General features: G+C 47.9%; 1 protein-coding gene across 2 annotated transcripts in view; it reads right to left on the minus strand.

Annotated features, from left to right (window-relative positions):
• The window catches only part of klf8 (Kruppel like factor 8), a 108,051-nt gene that overhangs the window by 47,176 nt on the left and 44,570 nt on the right, over nt 1-16,305 (minus strand). The gene's annotated exons all lie outside the window — the stretch shown is intronic.

Below are 16,305 nucleotides of genomic sequence, written 5' to 3' on the forward strand. Positions count from 1 at the left end.
ACAGAGCACCAGAAACAGCTTGCTGAGGGGGCTCTTCTTTAGGTTCATCTTTCTGTAGGTGAGGGCTTTGTGGTGAAATGTGTGGGCATCGCTTCCTTTCAGGTGGTTGTAGCACTTAAAAACAGCTCTTTTCTGGATTTTGATCATTAGCGAGCATAGTTCTAATTCTGTTCCGCATGTACTGCTTGGGGTTATGCTTTGTACATGAAGGTTGTTTTAGAAGAATTCTGCATGCGATGTCATTTAGAAATTAGCCTCCAACACTCTACTCAGCAAATTGGATGCAGTCGATCACAGTGCCATCCGTTTTGTCACCAAAGCCTCATATACCACCCACCACTGAGACCTGTATGCTCTCGTCGGCTGGCCCTCGCTCGCCAAACCCACTGGCTCCAGGTCATCTGTAAGTCTTTGCTAGGTAAAGCTCCGCCTTATCTCAGCTCACTGGTCACCATAGCAACACCCAACCGTAGCACGCGCTCCAGCAGGTATATTTCACTGGTCGTCCCCAAAGCCAACACCTCCTTTGGCCGCCTTTCCTTCCAGTTCTCTGCTGCCAATGACTGGAACGAACTGCAAAAATCACTGAAGCTGGAGACTTTTATCTCCTTCAATAACTTTAAGCATCACTTGTCAGAGCAGCTTACCGATCACTGTACCTGTATACAGCCAATCTGTAAATAGCCCACCCAACTACCTCATCCCCATATTGTTATTTATCTTCTTGCTCGTTTGCACCCCAGTATCTCTACTTGCACATCATCATCTGCACATCTATCACTCCAGTGTTAATGCTAAATTGTAATTATTTCGCCACTACGGCCTATTTATTGCCTTACCTCCCTAATCTTACTACATTTGCACACACTGTACACAGATTTTTTCTCTTGTGTTATTGACTGTACGTTTGTTTATGTGTAACTCTGTGTTGTTGTTTTTGTCGCACTGCTTTGCTTTATCTTGGCCAGGTCGCAGTTGTAAATGAGAACTTGTTCTCAACTGGCCTACCTGGTTAAATAAAGGTGAAATATATATATTTTTAAATGCATAGTCTCATTTGGGTGTTTGTCCCATTTAGTGAGTGGACCCGAGACCTGACATCTAGAGCAGTGGGTTCTATAACTGATTTAAGTATTGGGGACAAACACCGAATTGAGACTCTGCATGCAGAACTCTGCAAAAGCATCGTCTGTGTACAACGTAAAACACCAAATAATGCATGCATAGCAGAATTAAGGACCATACCCGCTAATGATGAAAATCCAGGAAAGAGACATTAAATTCTACAACCACCTAAAAGCAAGCGATTCCCAAACCTTCCATAACAAAGCCATCACCTACAGAGAGATGAACCTAGAGAAGAGTCCCCTCAGCCAGCTGGTCCTGGGGCTCTGTTAAACACAAACACACCCCACAGAGCCCCAGGACAGTAACACAATTACACCTAACCACCTAACCAAATCATGAGAAAACAAAAAGATAATTACTTGACCTATTTGAAAAAACTAACCAAAAAAACGAAGCAAACTGGAATGCTATTTGTCCCTTAACACAAGAACTGCTGGGCCCCAAGAAACCCCCCTTCAATCTAACAAGCAGTCATATAGACAGCAACATTTTAACAGTGTTATTAATATATATATATATCATATATGCTATCGCAAAAAATATATAATTTGGTTGTTTATGAAGGTTAGAATACGATTAACATTAGAATACGATTTTAATTTGATTTCAAATATACAATATATACAATTGATTTCAAATATACAAAATATACAATAGCATGTTCATTAGTTTATGTTACTGTCGGATATATGTCAAACACAAAAAACACCAAAATTCAAGTGTTCAATACATTCTTTTTGTGGGATGCCTTTGTTACAACTATGAAACAGAAAGCATGTGTGTTAAAACACGGAAAAAGCTTCTACTGATAACGACTAAATAAAATACCCCATTCCACAGACGCACGGTGAGCAATAAGAAAACGTCAGTAGTGTGCTTGAGAAATAGTGAAAATCTGCACAAAACCAATAATGGCATTGTAATGAAGATAAAAGTGTCGATATATGACAGCCGTCAAATATTGTCTGCACTTGTTCCAAACGTCGGATTCCATGGCAAATGTGTATGTTTCCAGGCGTCACGTTCTCGTTTCTCTGTCATCAAAATGGAGGTAACGCATGATCTCTCTGGAACGATTCTGTGACATGGTTCTTCCAAAGAATGGTATCCCACACACACACACACACACACACACACACACACACACACACACACACACACACACACACACACACACACACACACACACACACACACACACACACACACACACACACACACACACACACACACACACACACACACACACACACACACACACACACACACACACACACACACACACACACACACACACACGTCTGAGCAGAAGCTCTCCGTACACACGCGCGTTCCGCCGAATGCTCCACGCACACACAGGAATGAAATGAACGCTTCCAGGTCATCAACAGGCAGCTTCCAGGTCATCAACAGACAGTGTCTCCTTGCTCCCTCTGCACCTCAGCCACAGTAAAGTGGGCTGTGCGTCCATGCCACGTAAACAACAAGTGTGTGCCGATATTGTATAGCGCCTGCTTGCTCAGTGATGACATTTAGTGCTGATAAATCGGCCCGTAGCATTGTCACCGGCTTATTCTATCCAAACGGTGCCATCCCTTTCTAATGCTCAACGTTTCCTTTGGTGGTGGCGCGGGCAACTGCTCAACGATCACCGCTCTGGCTGTTTAACGCTTAGGCCTCGCCATGTATAGGCTCAGACGGAGGCCCAGAATCAGAAGGATAATCATCAGAGATGTCACGATTCATTTCTTCCCCACCACCTGAGTGGTTTTCAGTCGGATGTTGTGGCATCCGTTCGTCTCGGCCTTTTTGCCGTTGTACATTTTTTGACACTCTCACTGCGTAGGAGTCGACTGAGTCTACAGTGGCGCGTGGATTGATATAGGGTACATACCGTTTTGAGATTACAATTAGAACATACAGTATCAATAAAATGTTATGGGCAGCCCTGTTCTTCATTCACAACTGGTGATTACATAATTATGCATCGTTCGCTTCCCCTCGCTCATCAACTCACCCATTCTCCCCAATCATACTCGACTCCATTTATTTCATCTGTTATGTGTGTGAAATTAGTTTGGGTATAGTTTATGTTCAGTTGAGGCAATTATCAGGGTGATTATCAACTGGGCAAGGGCACCTTCCACTGTCGGGAGGAGGGGCAATGGGGGAAAACCTTTTAAAAAAATGACATGCCCTCTTAAAACTGGTTGTAACTCCAGTTCTGTTTATGATATTACAATTCTAACAGCAGTATGCAATATAGACTCATTTAGGAAATGGTCAGTCACAGTGGTATTCTGCCACTGTGTACTCTCTGTTAACACTAGATTCACTAAAGCATTCATTTGACTGCTCATGATTTTCTATTTTTGTTATTACGCTGCCATTTTTTAAGTCACGCCCCCCTCTGTCCTTCACCAAAATGAAGGAACGCTTTGACTATGTACAGACTCAGTGAGCATAGCCTTGCTATTGAGAGAGGCTGCCGTAGGCAGACCTGGTTCTCGATAGAAGACTGAGGTGAACTTCCTAACCTCCTGCCAAATGTATGACCATATTAGAGACACATACAGGGCCTTCAGAAAGTATTCACACCCCTTGACATTTTCCACATTTTGTTGAGTTACAACCTAAAATGGATTAAATTGAGATTTTTGTCACTGGCCTACACACAATACCCCATAATGTCAAAGTGGAATTATGTTTTTAGAAATGTGTACAAATGAAGCAAAAATGAAAGGCTGAAACGTCAACACCTTTTATGGCAAGCCTAAATAAGTTCAAAAAAAAAAAAGGTCACAAAATAATTACCTGGACTCACTCTATGCTTGGTATGTCAACAGCACCGCCCTCGATCGCATGGCGCTACAGAGGGTGGTGCGGACACCCCAATACGTCACTGGGGCCGAGCTCCCTGCCATCCAGGACCTCTATACCAGGCGGTGTGAAAGGAGACTGTTCTCTTTGCTTCCGCACGGCAAGCGGTACCAGTGCATGAAGTCTGACACCAATAGGCTCCTGAACAGCCTCTATCCCCAAGTCATGAGACTATTTAAATAGCTAACAGAATGGCTACGTGGACTGAGTAGACGCATGTATTTAAAAAAAAATGTTTTGCCTTGTCTCTATGCACACCTACAGGACTCTACACACTCACCGACACTCCTAACACACACACATAACATGCACACACATCAGGGTTTCCTTAGGAAACTGTGGGGGCGGAAATGTGTGTCCGGCACCATTTTCGTTTAACCGGACATTTAAGAAATGTACTGGATTCATATGTATTGGCTGTGTAACCTGATTAGGGCGTCCACACACGGTACTCAGAATGCCAGAAATCACTTTTAGTTTCTGCTAAGATGAATTAACAGAACATGCAATGGCGTGCATCATTTTTACCGAATTCCCATGAGATGTTACAATACATAGGTGGCACTTCCGCCCGGCTAGGGGAAGCTTTCCCTAAAGTACATTGAATTAAACTGCTAAAATTATATAGCCTAAATAGCTCATTTACATATGTAAATAAAATGATTCAAAATAGGGTACTACATCAGAAAGCATGATTTGGCCACGCAGTCCACACTTCTTAAACGAAAAAAAGGCTGTGGCTTTAAAATCGCATAACCTACAGTCAAGAGTCTTAAGAGTCTATTGACACACCCGTGCGTTTATCTGAGTAACATAATAAAACAATCCCCATCAAAATGTCAGTTTAAATTAGAGATACATTTTTTTTTTTGTATCGGCTGCATCCGCCTATGTCGGCCTTCCGCATCTGCGGTGGAAGGTGGCCGAGCCGTAGCGGTGTTCGTCAGACCACGAGACGTCCGGAAAAATATATGACCCCGCCGTGTAAAGGGGAGACTCTCACAAACACGATGGTGGTCTCCGTTTTGCTCTACAACCACCACAAGCCCCACGGGACTGGTCTGAATTTGGTAACGCTGATGTACAAACTTCTGTAGCGTCCAAACCGTTTGGGCTACAAACCATCATGACCCCACTGTGTAAAGGGGAGACTCTCAGAAACAGATGGTGTTCTCCGTTTTGCTCTACGACCCCCACAAGGGTCATGGGACTCATCTGAAGCTAACCCATACAAATGTATGGAGGTAGATGATTCTAACAAAAATAAGGGGTTAAATAAGTGACCATCTTAATACAATCCCATACGTTAGCTTAGAAGAAGCCAGCAATGATCAACAAACAATTTGACAGTGCTTGAAAATTTTTGAAAATAATAATAAAAAATAAAAAAAAATGGGCAAATGTCACCCAATCCAGGTGTGGAACACTTAGAGACCTACCCAGAAAGACTCACAGCTGTAATCGCTGCCAAATGTGATTCTAACATGTACTGACTCAGGGGGTTGAACACTTATCTCATCATGATACTGTATATGAGTGTTTTCCCCCCCCACTTTGACATCAAGAGTATTTTGTGCCGATCACTAGCAAGAAATGACACCGTTTAATCCCATTTAGTCACAACAAATGGGGATAAAGTCCAGGGGTGTGAATACTTTGACGGCTCTGTAGCATATTTCCCTCAGATTACACAGACCTGAATTTGAAAACAAATCCAATCTTGATAAACTCCCATATCTATTCGGTGAAATACCACAGTGCGCCATCACAGCAGCAAGATGTGTGACCTGTTGCCACAAGAAAAGGGCAACCAGTGAAGAACAAACACCATTGTAAATACAACCTAATGTCAAGCCCATAAAGCCCATTGAATTGAAAGAGAAAGAAAGAATTGGCTGCAATATGGAACTGTTTAGGTGTGGGGGTGGGGAAGGAGGGAGGAGGGGCAGACATGTGACCCAGCTGCAGCAGATTCCTCACAGAGGTGTGGTCCCCCAATCAGCCTAGGTGTGGCTCCACTCACACGCACACACACACCCCATCCCCCCACCACACACACCCCTCCCCCTTCACACATGCTGTCCTCTCCCAATGCCCATTGTAGAAGAACAGAGACCCCTCTATAGCCACAAAAGTAAGCAGTGAGCTCAATGTGATGCGACACCTCTGACTAGCTAGCTAACCACGACAGACAGAGAGCAGTAGATCCACAAAGAGGCAGTCAGGAAGGCTACAGGCTCAGGATGGCTAACTGGGCTAGCTTCCTCTCTCCCTCCCTTCTCTCCCACTGGGAGAATCTCAATGGCATACTCCTCTCTCCTTGCCTCCTTCTCAAAACTCATTGGATGAGAAAGCCAGCGGTCCCTCCCTTCTGACCTTCTCCTCCAATGGGGTTTGAGAAAGAGGCGAGGAAGAGGACGCAATGAGTATGCAATTGAGATTCTCCCCCTTTCTCTCTATCTGTACTAGGCTACTTCCTGTGTTCACCCAGCGCTTTGAGAAGAGAGAGCTGAGATGCCAGCTGAGGGGGCAAGGGGCTTGGGGGACTGTTTGTATGCATGTGTCAGAGAGAAAGAGAGAGACATGGGGGCTAAGGGTATGTGGGGTATGCTTGTGTCTCCCCTCACCTGGGACCTCACACTGTGGGGAGTTCCAGGAATAAAGAGGGTGGGGTGGGTGGGTCCCCAGCCATGCTTGTCCCACTACAGGAAGTTACAGAGAGAGAGTGGGAGGGAGGGAGGAGAGGGTGGGGTGGGTGTGACCCCAGCCCTGTTTTTCCCACTACAGGAAGTTATAGAGAGAGAGGGGGAGGGAGGAAAGGGTGGGGTGGGTGGGACCCCAGCCCTGTTTTTCCCACTACAGGAAGTTACAGAGAGAGAGGGGGAGGGAGGAAAGGGTGGGGTGGGTGTTTTTCCCACTACAGGAAGTTACAAAGAGAGAGGGGGAGGGAGGAAAGGGTGGGGTGGGTGTGACCCCAGCCCTGTTTTTCCCACTACAGGAAGTTACAGAGAGAGAGGGGAGGGAGGAGAGGGTGGGGTGGGTGTGACCCCAGCCCTGTTTTTCCCAGCACAGGAAGTTACAGAGACAGAGGGGGAGGGAGGAAAGGGTGGGGTGGGTGGGACCCCAGCCCTGTATTTCCCACTACAGGAAGTTACAGAGAGAGAGGGGGAGGGAGGAAAGGGTGGGGTGGGTGTTTTTCCCACTACAGGAAGTTACAGAGAGAGAGGGGGAGGGAGGAAAGGGTGGGGTGGGTGGGACCCCAGCCCTGTATTTCCCACTACAGGAAGTTACAGAGAGAGAGGGGGAGGGAGGAAAGGGTGGGGTGGGTGTTTTTCCCACTACAGGAAGTTACAGAGAGAGAGGGGGAGGGAGGAAAGGGTGGGGTGGGTGGGACCCCAGCCCTGTTTTTCCCACTACAGGAAGTTACAGAGAGAGAGGGGGAGGGAGGAAAGGGTGGGGTGGGTGTTTTTCCCACTACAGGAAGTTACAGAGAGAGAGGGGGAGGGAGGAGAGGGTGGGGTGGGTGTGACCCCAGCCCTGTTTTTCCCAGCACAGGAAGTTACAGAGAGAGAGGGGAGGGAGGAGAGGGTGTGGTGGGTGGGACCCCAGCCCTGTTTTTCCCACTACAGGAAGTTACAGAGAGAGAGGGGGAGGGAGGAGAGGGTGGGGTGGGTGTGACCCCAGCCCTGTTTTTCCCAGCACAGGAAGTTACAGAGAGAGAGGGGAGGGAGGAGAGGGTGTGGTGGGTGGGACCCCAGCCCTGTTTTTCCCACTACAGGAAGTTACAGAGAGAGAGGGGAGGGAGGAGAGGGTGGGGTGGGTGTGACCCCAGCCCTGTTTTTCCCAGCACAGGAAGTTACAGAGACAGAGGGGGAGGGAGGAAAGGGTGGGGTGGGTGGGACCCCAGCCCTGTATTTCCCACTACAGGAAGTTACAGAGAGAGAGGGGGAGGGAGGAAAGGGTGGGGTGGGTGTTTTTCCCACTACAGGAAGTTACAGAGAGAGAGGGGGAGGGAGGAAAGGGTGGGGTGGGTGGGACCCCAGCCCTGTATTTCCCACTACAGGAAGTTACAGAGAGAGAGGGGGAGGGAGGAAAGGGTGGGGTGGGTGTTTTTCCCACTACAGGAAGTTACAGAGAGAGAGGGGGAGGGAGGAAAGGGTGGGGTGGGTGGGACCCCAGCCCTGTTTTTCCCACTACAGGAAGTTACAGAGAGAGAGGGGGAGGGAGGAAAGGGTGGGGTGGGTGTTTTTCCCACTACAGGAAGTTACAGAGAGAGAGGGGGAGGGAGGAGAGGGTGGGGTGGGTGTGACCCCAGCCCTGTTTTTCCCAGCACAGGAAGTTACAGAGAGAGAGGGGAGGGAGGAGAGGGTGTGGTGGGTGGGACCCCAGCCCTGTTTTTCCCACTACAGGAAGTTACAGAGAGAGAGGGGGAGGGAGGAGAGGGTGGGGTGGGTGTGACCCCAGCCCTGTTTTTCCCAGCACAGGAAGTTACAGAGAGAGAGGGGAGGGAGGAGAGGGTGTGGTGGGTGGGACCCCAGCCCTGTTTTTCCCACTACAGGAAGTTACAGAGAGAGAGGGGGAGGGAGGAGAGGGTGGGGTGGGTGGGACCCCAGGGTGGGGTGGGTGGGACCCCAGCCCTGTTTTTCCCACTACAGGAAGTTACAGAGAGAGAGGGGGAGGGAGGGGAGAGAGAGGGAGGAGGGAGGGGGAAGAGAAAGTAGAAGGCAGAAGGGTGAAGAGAGCATGGGGAGAGAAAGAGGGAGGGATAGAGGGAAGGGGAACAGAAACAGGATCGGGAGTGAGAGGGATAGAGGCAGGGAATGAGGGGCAGACAAAAAGATGAAGAAAAAGAGAGAGCGTGACGAGTGTGAGAGAGGGGAAGACCGTGTGTGACAGAGAGCGAGAGGGGGGAACTGAGTGACTATTTGGGTCAGTGCTCTTCCCTCCTCTCCTCCCCTGTCGCCACACCTTGTGGCTGCCTGGCTGTGTCCCTCCCTGTGGGTACCGCACGTGGGCACAGTGTGGCCTGTCGTCTGGAACACACACGCCTGTATCCCACAGACACAAAATTAGACACAGGAGTCTCTGGGACCATTGTGGCTTTCACAGGCACACAGTGACACAAGGCCCATCACAGTGCCGTCTGTTTTGTCACCAAAGCCCCGTATACTACCCACCACTGCGACCTGTATGCTGTCACTGCGACTTGTATGCTCTCGCTACATATTTGTCACCAAACCCACTGACTCCAGGTCATCTATAAGTCTTTGCTAGGTAAAGCTCCACCTTATCTCAGCTCACTGGTCACCATAGCAACACCCACCCGTAGCATGCGCTCCAGCAGGTATATCTCACTGGTCATCCCCAAAGCCAACACTTCCTTTGGCCGCCTTTCCTTCCAGTTCTCTGCTGCCAATGACTGGAACAAATTGCAAAAATCACTGAAGCTGGAAACACTTATTTCCCTCACTAACTTTAAGCATCAGCTGTCAGAGCAGCTCACAGATCACTGTACCTGCACAGTCCATCTGTAAAAAGCCCACTCAACTACCTCCTCCCCATATTGCTATTTATCTTCTTGCTCATTTGCACCCCATTATCTCTACTTGCACATCATCATCTGCACATCTATCACTCCAGTGTTTATTTGCTAAATTGTAATTATTTCGCCACTATGGCCTTTTTATTGCCTTACCTCCCTAATCTTACTGCATTTGCACACACTGTATATATATATTTTTCTATTGTGTTATTGACTGTACTTTTGTTTATCCCATGTGTAACTCTGTGTTGTTGTTTTTGTCCCCACTGCTTTGCTTTATCTTGGCCAGGTCGCACTTGTAAATGAGAACTTGTTTTCAACTGGCCTACCTGGTTAAATAAAGGTTAAATAAAAAAATATATATATAAAAAAATTGCCATTGACTATGAGGTGAGGAAAATGGGATAGATCCAGACTGAAGGAAGTGACAGTACGTTCTGTCTACTGTAACTGTACCGCGACTTCATGTTGGTTCAGTATGAAGTAAGAGTTTATGGTTTACCATCGCGACTCACAGATGACACGGCTGACACAAATAGAAGACCACAGCCAAGAGGCGACTGAGGGGAAGAGAACACAGACAGACACATAATAAAACGCTCTGTCTCGCACGCACGCACGCACACACACAAATTACACCGCATATACAGCAAACACGTGCACACACAGTGACCCGGCCTTGCCCCCTCTCCTCCAGTTGAAGTGCTGCCTCTCAGTGGCTGCTATGAAGTCTGCCACTCTGACCTCTGTGTCTTCTGCTTAACAGTCATAATGAATAAGGAGCATAATTCTAGTGGGCACTCTGGACACACACACACACACAGTCTTCCTCTGGTGGAGAGTAGCAGATCAACACACTTCCACGTAAGAGAGAAAACGTCCTGTTTACCATGCAGGTGGATGAGGGAGGGAGGTTTCTAGGCTCTGGTCTTAGGTTCTGCAGGCGGATGAGGGAGGGAGGTTTCTAGGCTCTAGTCTTCGGTTCTGCAGGCGGAGGAGGGAGGGAGGTTTCTAAGCTCTAGTCTTCGGTTCTGCAGGCAGAGGAGGGAGAGAGGTTTCTAGGCTCTAGTCTTAGGTTCTGCAGGCGGATGAGGGAGGGAGGTTTCTAGGCTCTAGTCTTCGGTTCTGCAGGCGGAGGAGGGAGGGAGGTTTCTAGGCTCTAGTCTTTGGTTCTGCAGGCGGATGAGGGAGGGAGGTTTCTAGGCTCTAGTCTTATGTTCCACTAGGCTCAAAAGCTCTACCACTGTTTGCTTATCCTCCATATGACACCTCACCACTGGGTGAGGGGAGAAGAGGGGGTGGAGAGGAGAAAAAGGAGGGGAGAAAGGATGAGATGAGAAAAATAAGATTCTGTACAGGTATGAGAGAGGAGAGGAGAACAGAGAGCTAGAGGGGTAGTAGGAGAGAGAGGAGGGGAGAACAGAGAGCTAGAGGGGTAGTAGGAGAGAGAGGAGCGGGAACAGAGAGCTAGAGGGGTAGTAGGAGAGAGAGGAGAGGAGAACAGAGAGCTAGAGGGGTAGTAGGAGAGAGAGGAGAGGAGAACAGAGAGCTAGAGGGGTAGTAGGAGAGAGAGGAGAGGGAACATAGAGCTAGAGGGGTAGTAGGAGAGAGGAGGGAACAGAGAACTAGAGGAGTAGTAGGAGAGAGAGGAGCGGGAACAGAGAGCTAGAGGGGTAGTAGGAGAGAGAGGAGAGGGAACATAGAGCTAGAGGGGTAGTAGGAGAGAGGAGGGAACAGAGAACTAGAGGGGTAGTAGGAGAGAGAGGAGAGGGAACAGAGCGCTAGAGGGGTAGTAGGAGAGAGAGGAGAGGGAACAGAGAGCTAGAGGGATAGTAGGAGAGAGAGGAGAGGGAACAGAGAGCTAGAGGGGTAGTAGGAGAGAGAGGAGCGGGAACAGAGAGCTAGAGGGGTAGTAGGAGAGAGAGGAGAGGGAACATAGAGCTAGAGGGATAGTAGGAGAGAGAGGAGGGAACAGAGAGCTAGAGGGGGAGTAGGAGAGAGAGGAGGGAACAGAGAGCTAGAGGGGGAGTAGGAGAGAGAGGAGAGGGAACAGAGAGCTAGAGGGATAGTAGGAGAGAGAGGAGAGGGAACAGAGAGCTAGAGGGGTAGTAGGAGAGAGAGGAGCGGGAACAGAGAGCTAGAGGGGTAGTAGGAGAGAGAGGAGAGGGAACATAGAGCTAGAGGGATAGTAGGAGAGAGAGGAGGGAACAGAGAGCTAGAGGGGGAGTAGGAGAGAGAGGAGGGAACAGAGAGCTAGAGGGATAGTAGGAGAGAGAGGAGAGGGAACAGAGAGCTAGAGGGATAGTAGGAGAGAGAGGAGAGGGAACAGAGAGCTAGAGGGATAGTAGGAGAGAGAGGAGAGGGAACAGAGAGCTAGAGGGGGAGTAGGAGAGAGAGGAGGGAACAGAGAGCTAGAGGGATAGTAGGAGAGAGAGGAGAGGGAACAGAGAGCTAGAGGGGTAGTAGGAGAGAGAGGAGGGAACAGAGAGCTAGAGGGGGAGTAGGAGAGAGAGGAGAGGGAACAGAGAGCTAGAGGGGTAGTAGGAGAGAGAGGAGAGGGAACAGAGAGCTAGAGGGGTAGTAGGAGAGAGAGGAGGGAACAGAGAGCTAGAGGGGTAGTAGGAGAGAGAGGAGAGGAGGGAACAGAGAGCTAGAGGGGTAGTAGGAGAGAGAGGAGAGGGAACAGAGAGCTAGAGGGGTAGTAGGAGAGAGAGGAGAGGGAACAGAGAGCTAGAGGGGTAGTAGGAGAGAGAGGAGAGGGAACAGAGAGCTAGAGGGGTAGTAGGAGAGAGAGGAGAGGGAACAGAGAGCTAGAGGGGTAGTAGGAGAGAGAGGAGAGGGAAGAGAGAGCTAGAGGGGTAGTAGGAGAGAGAGGAGAGGGAACAGAGAGCTAGAGGGGTAGTAGGAGAGAGAGGAGGGAACAGAGAGCTAGAGGGGTAGTAGGAGAGAGGAGAGGGAACAGAGAGCTAGAGGGGTAGTAGGAGAGAGAGGAGAGGGAACATAGAGCTAGAGGGGTAGTAGGAGAGAGAGGAGAGGGAACAGAGAGCTAGAGGGGTAGTAGGAGGGAGAGGAGGCTGTGAGGTTCACAGCGATCCGTTACACAATCACTGTAACTGGAGCTGTAAGGCTGGAGTCCACTCACCACCAACCCCTCTTGCCTCCCCCTACATGGCTAGGGCATGGGGCTGGGGCTGAGGATGATGTTAAAGATTCAATGTATAGCCAATTAGAATTTGTGGTCTGTATATTTCATAATTTCATTTAGGATACCATCAACAACACAGGCCTTTTTGGTTTGGAGGGTTTGTATTTTGTCCTGTAGTTCCTTTAATGCAATTGGACAATCCAGTGGGTTCTGATAGTCTTTCAAAACTGATAAGATTTGTAATTGATCATGTATATGTTTTTACTTTGTCAGCTCAGGTATTCGATCCAGCAACCATTCGGTTAGTGCCCCAACGCTCTAACCACTAGGCTACCTGCTGGTACTGTGTGTGTGTGTGTGTGTGTGTGTGTGTGTGTGTGTGTGTGTGTGTGTGTGTGTGTGTGTGTGTGTGTGTGTGTGTGTGTGTGTGTGTGTGTGTGTGTGTGTGTGTGTGTGTGTGTGTGTGTGTGTGTGTGTGTGTGTGTGTGTGTGTGTGTGTGTTCGTGCATATATATATATATATATATATATATAAAATTAAGAAATATCAGAATTGAGCAATGCCAGAGACAGGAATACAGTGGGGCAAAAAAGTATTTAGTCAGCCACCAATTGTGCAAATTCTCCCACTTAAAAAGATGAGAGGCCTGTAATTTTCATCATAGGTACACTTCAACTATGACAGACAAAATGAGAAAAAAAAATCCAGAAAATCACATTGTAGAATTTTTTAATGAATTTATTTGCAAATTATGGTGGAAGGTTTTAGGTTTGTAATTTTGATTTGGAGTGAAGGTTGTTGTAGAGGGTAGTATCCTCTGTAAGTCTTTGCAAAAAAAAAAAATTATTACATTTTTTTGGCAGAAAAAGTCAGGCTCTCTCTCTCTCTCAAGGTGGAGTAGGAATGGGGTCAGAAGGTAGGGGGGCGAGGTGTGCAGCCTCAGTAACAGGAGGCTTGACATGGGGGGGGGGGGAGGGGAGTGGTGGGGCGGGGCAATAAAGCTCCCTCTCTATAACTGTGTTCAGGGGGGAGGGATGTGACTGGAGAGAGGACAGTACACGCGCAGGCGTGACCCCTTCAGACCACACGCTGTAACGTCTGAATGCTGATAGTTTTTCACACAATTCTTCATGTCTGAGCCCTCCCTCTCTTCCTACGGATATCATGGACCTCCAACCTCCTCAGATCCCCCTCTATCCACCAGTCTGTACAATATATGTGTCAACTCCACCAGCCCCAGCCAATTACCAATTGCCCAGCCCTGCCAGCCCCTGCCATAGCCCCAACATGTCCCAGCCATGGCTCAGTTTAGCATAGTAGTAGAACACACAGTACATGATACACATTGTATCCAGGAAAACTAGCTGAGACCCAGCAGTAAGTACCAGGTGGCTACTTCTCACTACATACAGTCCCTCAACATAGACACCGAACACAAATAGAAATGCAACATATCAAGTGTTGGTCCCATCTTTCATGAGCTGAAATAGAAAGAGCCCAGATATTTTCCATACGCACAAATGTGTTTACATGCCTGTTAGTGAGCAGTTCTCCTTTGCCAAGACAATCCATCCAGCTGACAGGTGTGGCTTATCCAGAAGCGGATTAAACAGCATGATCACTACACAGGTGCACCTTGTGCGGGGCACTCTAAAATGTGCAGTTTTGTCACACAGCACAATGACACGGATGTCTCAAGTTGAGGGAGCACGGAATTGGCATGCTGACTGCAGGAATGTCCACCAGAGCTGTTGCCAGAGAATTGAATGTTCATTTCTCTACCATACGCAGTCGCTTTAGAAAATGTGTCAGTACGTTCAAAACGGCCTCAGAACCCAGACCAAGTGTATGGTGTCGTGTGGGCGAGCGGTATGCTGATGTCAACGTTGTGAACAGAGTGCCCCATGGTGGTGGTGGGGTTATGGTATGGGCAGACATAAGCTACGGACAACGAACACAATTGCATTTTATCGATGGCAATGTGAATGCACAGAAATACCATGACGAGATCCTGAGGCCCATTGTCGTGCCATTCATCCGCTGCCATCACCTCATGTTTCAGCATGATAATGCACAGCCCCAAGTCGCAAGGATCAATACACAATTCCTGGAAGCTGAAAATGTCCCAGTTCTTCCATGGCCTGAATACTCACCAGACATGTCACCCATTGAGCATGTTTGGGATGCTCTGGATCAACATGTATGACAGCATGTTCCAGTTCCCGCCAATATTCAGCAACTTCACACAGCCTTTGAAGAGGAGGGGGACAACATTCCACAGGCCACAATCAACTCTATGCAAAGGAGATGTGTCGCGCTGCATGAGGCGGTCAACACCAGATACTGACTGGTTTTCTGATCCACGTTTTCTGAGCCACGTTTCTGATCCAAAGGTATATGTTACCAACAGATGCATATCTGTATTCCCAGTCATGTGAAATCCATAGAATAAGGTCTACTTAATTTTTTTCAACTCTCTTTTCTACGTTGCGTTTCTATTTTTGTTCAGTATAGAAGTGTGTGTGTGTTTAACCATCATCTGTTGACGGAGGAGGCGCATCGTGCGTCTCTGTATCTGTGTGCACATGAGGTGTTTAACATGAGTGTGTCTGTGTGGGTCTGCATGCCCATGTGCCTATATGTGTGTGTATGAACGTGTGCCTGTGCCTGTGTGTGTGTGTGTGCCGTTTTAAATACAGTGCCTTCAAAAAGTATTCACAACCCTTGACATTTTCCTAATGTTGTTGTGTTACATCCTGAATTTAAAACTGTATTACATTTAGATTTAGCGCCACAGGCTTACACACAACACCCCATATTATCAAAGTGACTAGCCTTCACACAACACCCCATATTATCAAAGTGACTGGCCTACACACAACACCCCATAATGTCAAAGTGACTGACCTACACACAACACCCCATAATATCAAAGTGACTGGCCTACACACAACACCCCATAATATCAAAGTGACTGACCTACACACAACACCCCATAATATCAAAGTGACTGGCCTACACACAACACCCCATAATATCAAAGTGACTGACCTACACACAACACCCCATAATATCAAAGTGACTGACCTACACACAACACCCCATAATATCAAAGTGACTGACCTACGCACAACACCCCATAATATCAAAGTGACTGGCCTACACACAACACCCCATAATATCAAAGTGACTGGCCTACACACAACACCCCATAATATCAAAGTGACTGGCCTACACACAACACCCCATAATATCAGTGTGACTGGCCTACACACAACACCCCATAATGTCAAAGTGACTGGCCTACACACAACACCCCATAATGTCAAAGTGACTAGCCTACACACAACACCCCATAATGTCAAAGTGACTAGCCAACACACAACACCCCATAATGTCAAAGTGACTGGCCTACACACAACACCCCATAATATCAAAGTGACTGGCCTACACACAACACCCCATAATATCAAAGTGACTGGCCTACACACAACACCCCATAATATCAGTGTGACTGGCCTACACACAACACCCCATAATGTCAAAGTGACTGGCCTACACACAACACCCCATAATGTCAAAGTGACTAGCCTACACACAACACCCCAT

Source organism: Salvelinus fontinalis, chromosome 13 (genome assembly GCF_029448725.1).
Source record: "Salvelinus fontinalis isolate EN_2023a chromosome 13, ASM2944872v1, whole genome shotgun sequence".
NCBI classification, from domain to species: domain Eukaryota; kingdom Metazoa; phylum Chordata; class Actinopteri; order Salmoniformes; family Salmonidae; genus Salvelinus; species Salvelinus fontinalis.